Genomic DNA, 12899 nt, shown 5'->3' with positions numbered 1-12899 from the left:
GTAAGATTTCAAAAAGTTAGTGATATAGTTTTACCTCAAGTGCAAAAAAGGTTGTTGAGATTATGGGTTATATCCAATGTAGCACTACTCAGAGTATACCCATTGAAGTTAATAAACACGACTAATATAGCTCCATTGATTTCACTAGATCTACTCTGAGTAGAACTTAGTTGGATACAACTCTATGGTTGAAATATTTTGGTAAATGGTCTCAAATTCATCTTACGTCTATCAATATTTCATACTTGCCTATACATTTACAGTGATTGAACATCCTGTTCCCTGAAAAATGTCTCTGATTCAAATATTGTCTCCTTGTTATCTTCCTTCCTGGCAACAAAGCCAACCCTCTGTCATTATCTCAGAGTGGTCTACAACTTTCTGTTCCTGTCAGGTGCAATAATTTATTGTTGTCACAAAACAATAAGCTCTTCCTCAGTGGCTCTCAGGTTTCATCTGCAGGAACTGGATGAAGCCAGTGTCCCAGTCCAAACGATGTCTGTCTAAAACTGGGTATGGGCAGGGCAGGAATCATTTTTAAAAGTGCGATCAAATTCTGATCTGCTGCATCGTGAGCTGACTATTTTCTTTATAATATTTTAATCTACATTAATTCAAGGAGCTCGTGATTAACAACGGCAAAGAGCAAAGAACTGAAGTGTAAAGAAATGTAACAGGGAGTTGGGTCTACTCATGGAGGCTGTCCCTGCAATTTAGAACCCTAATCATATAGGAGTCTAAATCACACTGGGAAACTCCATAAAAAGAGCCTTCTCCTTGCAGTAGATGCTCCACCCCAAAGTGTGGGGAAGGTGGGAACATCAGGAATACAGCAGAGGAGGCAGAGGTGTCAAGCACATCCTTTCTCCCCTCGCCCTCAGGTGACTGGAATCACTTGAGGGGGAAAACATGACTAGAGATTATATCACTTTTAAATACCTAATATTTTGGCATTTCAATAACCACTTTTTAACCTTCTATCTTCTTTTTATATTTCACCTCATTATATGTAGATCAGTTTCTTATTTTCGCATTACAAAACATTTTAACTCAAACCGACAAATGTCTTCAGATGTTTACAATGTTCTTTCATATAAAATATAAATTTGCTCCAGTCCTTTTGAAACAGTTCGTCGCACTGATTCCGGATCTTCTCTGTCAACTTTCCCAACTTTTAGTAAAGAGGTTCGAAAGTCAGAAAGAGGAGGAGGAAGGAGGTCCATGCTCAGTTTGAGCAATGTTTTAGGCTATAGAATTATATAATAGAATGTGATTATGATAAATATGGAAAACTCAATAAAATTATTATTAAAAAACCTAATATTTTTCTTTGACTCTTCTTGCTAGGTGTAATAGATAGTATTATCTGCACCAACAAAGCATATCAGTAATAGCACCGCTGAAAATCTAAGCATGCCTTGGCAACTGCATTGTGGGTTGATATCTTTGGTGAGAGGTATTAGTCTCAAGCAGAATCTGGAACAGCAGTTACACTGTGTCTGTGGAGTAACTAAGGCATGTTGCACCTAAAGTATTGTCTTCTGAGCTTAGGTGCACAAATGGTAGTTTCGCAGGCCAAAAAAAGTTTCGCAGGCCAAAAAGTTAAAGTGACACATATTCATCACACCAGGGACAGGCAAACTGGTACCCTCCAGAAATTGTGGATTCCCACTTCCCTCATCTCTTACGTTGTAGTTTGGTATGGGCAAATACATCAGTATTGGTTTCTCTCCGTATCTAATTTTTCAATCTTAACTTCATTTAAAAAAATTGTCTAGTTCCTACCCTTGCTGTAGTCCAAGGGATAAGCCAGAATTTGCTACTGTCTCTTAAAGCAAAGAATCAATCAAGTACCATTTTTAAAACTGTATGCTTGAAGCTGGAAGGCAAAGTTAATGTTCTAGGAAGGGCCAGGAGAGAAGCAAGGGATTTAATTTACTTCACCCATGTAATATATTCCTTGCACTTAAATTATGTTGACAGAGTGGGACATGTGCTTAATAAGGAGCAGCAGGGTGAATCCCATATCTGTCAGATGCAACTTGACTAGAATGGTAGCATAAGACTACTTAGGCCTTATTTGAAAGAGACTTATGGAAAAGAAATCAACAACATTAAACGGTTGCAGGGAGGGGGCAGGCCGTCTTGTCATATATCAAGACTGGCTTGATGCTCCTTTTAGGAGTCAGGACAAGGGAAATGAACTCACATCAATTGATAGGCAATACCATCCTGGAGTATGGAAATCTGACTGCTGAAGCTGATGTAAAATGACTGCAAAGTCTAACGACCTTGTGCATCATGGAAGCCAAAACCTATAAGCACATAAATAAAGCTTAGGTAATTGCTCTGCATGTGAAATAATTGGAGTTGTCTTTATTCACTGAAGGAAGTGAAAATACACAAGCAAAAGGAAATGGCATAATATCTGTGAAACCCTTGTAACCATGTGTAATATGATAATGTCAACACAAAAATATTTCATATGAATTGAGCCAATTGATTCCCTCCAAAGGAAGTCTACTTGTGTCCTTTGTTCTGCTAAATTTCTGTCCTGTTCCCATACTCTAAAGCAGGCTTCCTCAATCTCGGCCCTCCAATTACATTGAGACTACAATTCCCATCATCCCAGACAATCCTGCTAGCTAGGAATCATGGGAGTTGTGGGCCAAAAATATCCGGAGGGCTGAGGTTGAGGAAGCCTGCTCTAAAGCATGTGTGGGCAATCTTTTGTCTGTCAGACTCTGCATTTCCTCAGATATAATTTGTCAGGGGCTGCAGGCCGCTATGACTGGATCCAGAGCCCGTGGTGTTCTGGATTAATTTATACAGAATAAAGACCACCACCCCTGCTTCAATTTTTCCATGGCTACCTCAGACTAGAATTCCCTATTTTACACAAGTCTGCTCAGTGGGTGGCACTGTGGTCTAAACCACTGAGCCTCTTGTACTTGCTGATCAGAAGGTCTGTGGTTCGAATCCCCACGACGGGGTGAGCTCCCGTTGCTCTGTCCCAGCTCCTGCCAACCTAGCAGTTCGAAAGCATGCCAGTGCAAGTAGATAATAGGTACCGCTGTGGCAGGAAGGTAAATTGCATTTCCATGCACCCTGGCACTCGTCACAGTCCTCCATGCGCCAGTAGTGGTTTAGTCATGCTGGCCACATGACCCGGAAAGCTGTCTGTGGACAAACACCGGCTCCCTCGGCCTGATAGCGAGATGAGTGCCGCAACCCCATAGTCGCCTTTGACTGGACTAAACTGTCCAGGGGTCCTTTACCTTTTACCTTTTTTTACTCAGAAGTAAGTCCCGTTGTATTTGTTGAGGGACTGATACACTGTTGATTCCCAGTACTTTCATGATGCAGTTCAATTGGCAAATCCATTAAGTCAGGTATAAATCTGGCTTATGTTTAAAGTACATATTTTGTCATGGATGCATTGTTTGGGAACCTCAACCTGATTATCCTAGAAGCTCCCACCAGGAATATTTCCGCAGGAGTGAAGCAAAAACATTTATTGGGAACCACATGGAGCATGGCACATGGATTAAGCTCCATCTCTTCCCAGTTGGATGAAGAGGCTGTCCCAGTATGCTTAGTAGAAGGTTGGACCTCCATCCAGTGAATCCCCTACATTTTTGCAAGACAATGGCTTTTTAGATTTTAGTGGCCCAGACACTCAGGTTTTCCATTGATGTTAGTTTCAATAACTGTATCTCTGGACCCATGGGAGCAAAATTGCCATTCACTCTTTGTTTCCTTTAAGTCAGATGATATATTCTTTTCCTTTAAATGCAATCTCTGCCACTATTTTCTGTGACAGAGTTGACAGCCCTAAAATACAAGTGGATTTTCAAATACGTGTGAGAGGAGGGTGTAGCAGTGTTGACATTTTTGTGCAAGTCTTTGTAGGAGGTCCACCAGCAATAGATCAGGTTGGGCTGGAGAGAAGGCCTCTCCTATCAGCATGCGGAGATAAAGCAGAAATGTCGAGTGGGAGGTGTGAGCCCCACAAGGAACCAGAAACAGGGAAGCTGAGGGAAGCAGGAGAGACAGAGAGGAGTTATCAAGAGACACATCCCATCCTACTCACAGAGCAAACAGTTTGGGGAAACAGAGATAAGAACTTGGGGCTAAAAGCCCTAGTGGTGAGTTTATAACAGGAGATTTGTGGGACAGGATAAAGGACAAGCCAATGTGATGAAAGGGAATCAAAGCACTTGTAGCAACAACCCCACCCAGTAAAACCTGGAATGTGAGTATATTGCAGCCTTGAGGAGCCTCTGGGGTGCGTAGATAAACACAGAGCAAGTATAGCAATGTGCCACAAGTCCATTTTTACCTCTAAACTATTTCCATTTAATCTCCCACATTCACAGCAGGGATTTCACTCTGTCTCCTCTAAAATATGGCTCTGATTTTCAGTGGAAAAGACAGTTACCACTTAGCAAAGAGAATGTCACTGTCTGTTGATTCCTCTCTTTCTTGGAAGGTCCAGTGACTTAGATCATTCTCCTAATATGAAATCACATCCATGGGAAATGAGATTTCAGCTACACTCCCTCATGCATTCTTTTTAATGTGTAGTTTTCATTAAAGGCATTACAATGGACAGACAATCTAACAAAATAATACATTATCTGTGTCACGTCTTTCTTTCTTTCTTTCTTTCTTTCTTTCTTTCTTTCTTTTCTATTCTATTCTTCAAACCTACAGTGTTAGATTTCACATTTAGGTGTGCTGTAGGGCTTCCTATAATTATATTGCCCCATGCACTCTACAAACTCCCTGCCTTTTGACGTTCACTGTATTGTTATGAGTCTGTGAGTGCTAGAGGACTATGATCGTATCAGAATTTAATCTATGCTTGGTGTGTTAAAACTGGGGAATAGCTAGACCCGTGTATATTAGACTCATGTGCATTAGGCCAGACCCATGTATATTGAGCTGTGTGCTATACAATGCTAATCCTCTGGAATCAGCACGTGTTAAGGGCTAATTCAGCTAGGCTGATCTCCTGTGTGAGGTAGCCTGGGGATGGGCCAATAAGAAGAACACAAAGCATCAAAGTTATTCTGTGTGAGATGGCAAAGGGTGGGGGCCCTTTCAGCTAAAGATAAAGTCTAAGATTAGAGAAGTAGGGTGAAGAAGTGATGTGAGGCAGAAGTTTAAAGTAGGAGTTGTGACCAGCAGAAGCAAAGCAGAGCATGATGCTGATATCTCTTTGAAACCATGATGTACCTATGGGAGAGGCAAGACCTGTTAATGCTGTAAACTTCTCCATCGTAGGCTCAGGTTGTAGATATATGTAAATAAACCATATATCATAAAGACACCACAATCTCCGCAGGGCCTCCACTACGAGGAATTTGAGTGGAAATTTCTTCCTAAAAACACATTTTTATATGAAATTTTGACTAATTGCATTAGGGAAAGTTGCTTTCAAAAATATGCATAACATTATTTTTATTAATATATGAATTTTATGTACATTTTCCCCTAATATATGCATCTTCTTGCCCATTGGTTGGAGAACTGCATCACGAGATTTAGAGAAGTGCAAATGTTGAAGTATAGCCTTGTTACAGCTCACCTGCATTTGAGAAATGTGAATCAAGTAGAGCTTATCATTAAGTGCGAACAAATTTGAATTTCTTCCCCATCTCTTCTCGGGATAAGGCGGCTTCGTACATCCCTAGAGCTCCAAGGTAGTTCCTCCCTCTTTTGCACCCCTTGGGAAATGAAGACATTTTAAAAGTGTGCTTTTCTGGAAAGGATTCAACATAATCCTATCTGACCTCTGCAACAGCAAAATAAACTCTTATAGTTTTGGGTATAGGAGAGCTAATGCTGCAGTACCTTATGTAAGCATCTGTTTTTTGTTTTTTCCACAGAGCACATGGGGAGAAGGCAGTGTGGGTGTGAGTAAAAAAAAGCAAGGATTCCAACTTTTATCAGAATTCCAAGGCCTTTGTCAGTTTAAGCAGGGTCTCTGCCATCACTTTAACATAGTGGGGTTTTACAGCTAGAAGTGGCATCCTGCAGAGAACAGAAACGACTTGCTTAGGCGTTCTACAGGAATGCATCTATAAACCTGACAGCAATCGGCAACCAGAGACCTCTCAGACTCCTGTCTGCAGTCTTTAAAGTTTTCAGCCAAACCTGGGAGGGGAGAGGGAGATCTGTAGTGCTGCATTCTAACCAGAAAACATAAGTGATGCTGTTGCTCCTCAGCCAGAATGCCTCTGCAGAAATCATGTTTTAATTCTGAGAGGACGGACAGCTCTTTTCCCACTTGCTTCAGGACCAAGGGCCAGGGGCACTTTGCCACTGCCACTTGCCAGCACAGCGCAGGGGTGCTCCAGGACAGCAGTGAGGTTGGAGTAGCCCAGAAGCACTGGCAGGAAGGCCAAATCTGCATTGCCTCCCCTGCACCGCCAGCTTGCCCCACTGCTGCAGAGCGATGCCGCTGCCAGGACACCAGCTCCATGGGGGTGCCCCACCAGCTGCTTCGGATTTCCTTGGAATAACTGAATAATCTGTCAAGAGTGGGCAGCCCTCTTCGGCGGTGGCAGTGCCACTGTTGCCACACCAGTGTGAGACCTTGTTATTCACTTCACATAGTAGAGGCATCCAGAAAAGGCTGGCAGGGGGCACATGCTGGCAATGATGAAGTTAAGAAAAAGGAAGGGTTGGTCTGGCTCGTTTGCTGGCCTCCCATCCCTCTCACAGCGCAGGCTACAGCTTATACCATCACGTACAGTCTTCCAATAAAATATCTGAAATCCTCAATACCAAAGGAACATTTTGCGTGATTGGAGGGCACAAATCGGGGTTATATAGGGTACTTTCCTATTTTTATTCGTTTCTACCCATAAATTTATATCATCATCTAATCTATTTTTTCCAATTGCAAGTTTCCAATAAATGATTTTATGCATGAAATACTAATGCTAAGTATAATTATTATGTAAAAGGGGAAAAAAGGCAATTGAATGTCAAATACCCTAGATCAAGTGAGCGATTTAAATATTATTTTATGGCAATTTATACAAAAAAAATTCTGAAGTGTGAAAGATGATATAGAACCTTTAATCAGAGCCAAGAACTATAAGTGAGTAATACATGACACCTTATAAATTAAGTCCAGAATGATCATACATAAAAAAGGAATGAGACATTTCAGTTACAGAAAGGATAAGAAGTACTTTATTACAGAAAGTTCTTTTCAAAAGCTTCCAGACATGAATAAAGCTGTAGGCATAGTAATGCCAAGAAACAAATGGGCCCATCGTATAAACTAGGGGCAGCAGAAAGTGGATCAGGATTTAGTGGTAGATCTCTTGGTGATTTAGATCAGCAAAGGTTCCTGACTCCTGGCTGTTTCTAAATTATGCTGCTAAGACTATAGCAAGGAACCAGTTGTTGTTGTTTAGTTGTTTAGTCGTGTCCGACTCTTCGTGACCCCATGGACCAGAGCACGCCAGGAACTTCTGTCTTCCACTGCCTCCCGCAGTTTGGTCAAACTCATGTTGGTAGCTTCGAGAACACCGTCCAACCATCTCGTCCTCTGCCATCCCCTTCTCCTTGTGCCCTCCATCTTTCCCAACATCAGGGTCTTTTCCAGGGAGTCTTCTCTTCTCATGAGGTGGCCAAAGTATTGGAGCCTCAGCTTCACGATCTGTCCTTCCAGTGAGCCCTCAGGGCTGATTTCCTTAAGAATGGATAGGTTTGATCTTCTTGCAGTCCATGGGACTCTCAAGAGTCTCCTCCAGCACCATAATTCAAAAGCATCAGCCTTCTTTATGGTCCAGCACTCAGTAGTGGAATCAGTAGTGGAGGTTTTTAATAAGAAGGGGCAGGCAGTCACCTCGGTTCCAGTGCTTGAAATAAAAATCAAATTCCTCGATTGAGCATGTGTTGAGAAGAACCCTGTTCCTAAATCTTATGTATGTCCACACCCCCAAGGTCCTGTTTTGCACCTGGCTCTGGCAGGTGGACCTTGACATTCTATTAAAAATACAAAGCAGTGCTGGAAGTTCAACAGCCATTTGTAACATAAGGATTAATTCAGTCTAGCTTGGGGTGGGTAGAGGTGTTGCTTAGCAATCAGAGCAGCATGATCTTTTCTGAGGTAATACATGATCTGATTGGTCGTGTAGTTCTAGAGGATTTCCCCCCACCCCCTGCATATTAGGTAGAATGTCTCTCTGCTTTGCATAAGAAAGAAGAAAGACAAGACTTCTCTTGTGATGGCCTGGGATTCGGACTCGGATGTTGAACCTCAGGGATCCCAGCCTGCACAGGATTTCCCGCCTCCAGAACCAGCTGAGCCAGGGCTGGGGCATAATAAGCCTGAAGGGTCCTCACCTGTGCTGAATCCTCAGGTGCAGGCATCAGCTGAGTCTGCTCTGGCTCCTGAGGTGATGGAGGACCCATTGCCTGCAGGTGCTCCACTCTCAGCCCCGTCAGGGGAAGCTGAGGTTGCCTCTGGATCCGGTAACCCTCCAGCCTCTCCTGAGCTGCAGAGGCTCAGGGCAGAGAGGCGGAGGGAACTAAGTTCCCGCAGGAGGAGTGCTCGCCTCCAGGCCAGGAGAGGCGAGTCACCAGAGGATTGGGGCCGCCCTATGCCTCGGGGGAGATAAAAGCTGGCCAGCCCCAGACCCTAGTTGCGGGAGCAACATTGTTGATTGCTAGTTCCTGCCTGAACCCTGTCCTGATTTTCTGCCAGAGCCCCTGACCCATCCTGGCTCCCTGCTTGCACGCCTGTTCCTGACTTCACCTGACTCCCTGCCCTGCACCCAGCTTCAGCTACTACGGACTGCCTCCATGTTGCACCTTTGACCACGGACCGGACTTGGACCTTGCCTCTCGGGTAACCCATGGGACCAGCACATCTCTATTCCTTTCTCCTCAAAATACACACTGTTTTGTTCAGCTTTCTCACTAAAGTGTTATCAAGACTTTTCTCTTTTCACTCAAATCTGCATTGGAAGGGACCCAGCTAAAGAAACCATGACAGAATCTCTAAGACTAGATCCCACAGCAACTAATCTCACCTTTATACTCTACTCTGTGCTGTTCAACCCATGCATTGCTGCTGTTGTAGGGACTGGATGATAGAAGGGGAAGGATCTCTTGCCAGCCCTTGGCTAGGGTCCTACAAGTCTTAGTATGCACCAGCCATTTCTTACAGTAAGAAGAGGCATAGGTATCTCCTGGGAATGGTCAATCCTGACTGGAGCACAGATGTTATCAGGTCTGTCGACCAGTCTGGAAATTCCTTCCTGTTCTTCAGAATTTGAGGATGAAACGTGATCTGACATTAATTGGATGTGTGCAATTAATGTGCACACTTTTTGTTATGTAAACAACAGCTGAGGCGAAGCCTTAGCATCCCCCAGAACAAAAGAAGGGAAGCATTACTCTTTTGTATTTTTTGGGTAAAGAGCAAGAAAAGGAATACTGTACCCAAAAAAGCTGAGTCCAAAGATTGTGTCTTCAGCAGGCTGAGGCTAGCAGTCTTTCTAATCTCAACTATTAGTGACTTCCCGTGGTATTAAAATTCAAGCAGGGTAACCATTAAAATAAAGATGTTTTCTTGCCAGCACTATATAGATGTTTGGAAAAGAAGGAATGCCTATTTAATTACTCAACAAATGATGTTCTTTTGGTTACTCAGCATAAGGAACGGCTGGACGTAATAGACTTTGGGCTTTAATGGTGTTTAAAATTGCTTTTCCAAATCACCTTATAAAGTATAGGTTCATTCTCATTTCTTATATTCATAGGATACACTAAGGTGTAGTTGACTTTTCATCTCTGGATCGCTCCTTCCTTCCAAGGGCTCCAAATGACTATTATTTCAAAGTGCCAAAAAGATTATTGCGTTGCCCATCAGCATTCTGTGCTTAGTTGTTCATTTGGTTCTTTCCTTTGAAATAATTAATTGTGTTTCATTTTGTCCCCTCGCTGTTCTTTGCGGTTAATACACAGGAACAGAATTCAGGAAGATTTGTTAAAGCAAGATGTACATGACACAGTGACCCAGGGCTTATTGCTTTTCCTACAGAACAGCAGATACTTTGCACCCCATTTTCCCAGACGATGTACTTGAATATACTTAAATCATCAGAATGATGCGTTCCCCGCCCTGAACAAACTCAACCGCCCATCTCCATAATGGATGTTGTTTTGCATAATTATTTCTTCTATTTTGATATTTGCTGGTTTCACAAAGGCCCAGAACCCTTTATATTGAACTGATGATATGAGACCCATTTTGAGGCCTGTGAAAAACACAATTATCATGGTGTTAGGAAATTGTCCTGCAGTTCTCATACTCTGCAAATAAATTGAACAGCAGCATGTGTTACATACTTCATTAGGCTAATGGGTGGGAGATTTTGGACCAATTAAAAATATTTTCCCAATACAAAGACTGAAAACGTTGTTGCAACTGGCCAAATTTTTTTTTCTTTTTCTTTGCTTAAGCAACTCATGGAACACCTAGGGATGGACAAACCTTTCCATTTTAGTTTCTCTCTTTTTATCAGTTTTCGGTTCTCTACATGTTGATATCTATTTGCATTTTTTTAAAAAGTCCTCATGAATATTCATCATAACTTGGGTGTTAATTTCTCCTGGTGTATGCATGTTTGCATGCAGTTTTCCCCAATATAACACATTTTTGTATGTTATCTTCATGATATATGCAATTTTATGTACATTTTACTCTAGTTATATGCATTTGTGTACATTACGTGTTTGGATAGCTGCATTGCAAAATTGAGAGAGCTGCAAATATCAAAGAGATGCTCTGTTTCAGTTTGGCTTTGGAAGGTGTGAATTAGATTCTTTAGCTGTGAATCGAGTCTAATTTCTCCCCCATCATTGGTACCCCTTGACAATGACTGTTGTCCCTGGCAAGCAATTGCATAGAAATTGGCCACACTAATCCCAAACTACATTCCATTTTGATGAAAACAGAGGAAAACACAAGCAGAAGTCCATCATTTCATTGAAGTCATTGCCACTGTGCTCAGGATCTTTCTCTGGCTCTTCTGAGCAAAAGTGAGAAAGTGATAATCTTCTCACAGTGTTTTATTGAACACCTACCGTTTAGTGCTGAAATAATTTTACTGTGTTCCATGCAAGCTACTGTCAAGAAAAATAAGGAATGATCTCGCGTAGGAAGGTAGAAAACCCCTACTGCATATTCTATCTAATCCAGATCTCTTGTCTGGATATCTGAAGAATGGTGAGTGCTCACTGACTTCAAACAAGCAAACAAAAAAGGTCACAAATCACACACACACACAATATGGATTTATTTCAGTGTTATTGAAACTCATTTATTAGTATTCGAAAGTCCATTTCCAACTGAATACGATTGGTTAGTACAAAGCAATTCATCTTTTTTAGCACAGTATAAAGCCACTCATGATTCAGGCAGCATCCCTGGGTAATAGATATAGATAAACCAAATCGAAGAACATGACAAGAACATGGGATACTGCACTGAATTAGGCAAACTGGAGGTAATGAAAATGAGGGGCAGGGTGACGTTTGCAAGGGAGGCTGAGGGGCAAACTAAAAGTGCCATTAAATGCCTTTTAGCAAAATGCAAATATCACACGATGGGGGCTGATAATTATGTAAGTCACAGCAGGTGCAGGTGACGGAAGTACTGTTACTTTCCTCTCCTGGGGTGAGGAAAATCCTTTCTACGCAGCTGCTATTTGCATTGGGAGGAAATTCCCTCGCTGATCCCCAGAAATACTTCTGGTCTCAGAGTCTGGCTAGCAGGGGGAAATAGAAATTTGAGTAATGTGCAAGAAATGGTTAAACACCTTTCCTATCCACCCACCAATTCTCCCCTGTAGCAAAAGTCTTCTACTCCTCTGCATTAGCGTTATAGGGAAAAGCAGAGGGTGGGATTGCATGTTTTTCTCGCAATGTGCAGTTCTCCCCTCATAGAGCTGGGGGGAATCTATCCTCGTAAGCTTTGAGGGCAAAACAGTATATCCATTTTTAAGGAAGAAAATGCTACAACTACCCTTAATGCAGCTTTGTTTCTTGCATCTCTGCACCCCAATTCCTTTTGGCAATTTCACTGCCTTAAGAATATCAGAAGAGCCCTGCTGCATCCAGCCCAGCATTCTGATCTCCCTTAGCTAACCAGATGCTTATGGGAAGCTCACAAAATTAACATTCTTTCCATTCTGAACCCCAGCAACTGGCATATAGCCTCCAATACTGAGCTGATCTATAGCCTGGTAGCCATTGGTTGCTGCCAGGGCTGCCTCAGGTCTCAGCTCACAAAAGACCAACGCCAAGTTCTTCTTATATACAAGGACGTTTATTGCAGTTCATAGTAAGTTCCACAACCGAGGCGCGCAGCCCCCACGTCTGTTAACCTTAGACGGTAGAAGTCCCCTCTGAATCAGTCCCTCCTCTACACCAGTTTAATAGGCTTACGCTGCCCCACCTCTTTCTCTCTTTCCTTTTCCGCAGGGTCTTTCTGCCCGCTGGCGTTCCGCCCCTCCTGGATTCTCCTGACACGGAATCGCCAGACTGCTCTTCCCCCCTCCTGCGGGCTTTGGGACCTGGCTCCTTCTCCGGGCTCCCTGTTCTTCCGCGCACCTCCTCGTTTGAACTTGGCGCGCGCGCCCAACCTCTAACCTTCCTTTTGACAGTTATGCTACTCCCCTCACTGCCCTCCTCCCCTTCCGGGAGAATGGCTTGCTCTGACCCCTCCTCCTTCTCTGCTGCCGGAGCTGTTTCCCCTGACACACTGGAACCTCCCCCCCCCCTCACTGCGCTCTGGTGGGGAAGCCGGCCCTGATTCCCAGCTGCCGCTTTGGGGTCCCCTGCTGGCCCCCCGCTCCTGACACTTT

At 43.1% G+C, this 12899-nt stretch overlaps 1 long non-coding RNA gene across 4 annotated transcripts in view; it reads left to right on the top strand.

The window, feature by feature from the left end:
- Positions 1 to 12899, top strand: part of LOC309531234 — a 115310-nt gene that overhangs the window by 74946 nt on the left and 27465 nt on the right. Inside the window, exon 3 of one of the 4 annotated variants that reach the window (XR_014219161.1) lies at positions 8732 to 8875. The exons of the other annotated variants lie outside the window; for them this stretch is intronic. This is a non-coding gene — a long non-coding RNA (uncharacterized lncRNA). The remainder of the gene's footprint in view (positions 1 to 8731; positions 8876 to 12899) is intronic. 4 annotated transcript variants of the gene reach the window in all.

The sequence above is a fragment of the Podarcis vaucheri genome (genome assembly GCF_965113315.1).
Source record: "Podarcis vaucheri genome assembly, chromosome: 4".
NCBI lineage: Eukaryota > Metazoa > Chordata > Lepidosauria > Squamata > Lacertidae > Podarcis > Podarcis vaucheri.
The sequence above is the reverse complement of the archived record's forward strand: the minus strand, read 5'-3'. Positions and strand labels throughout refer to the sequence as shown.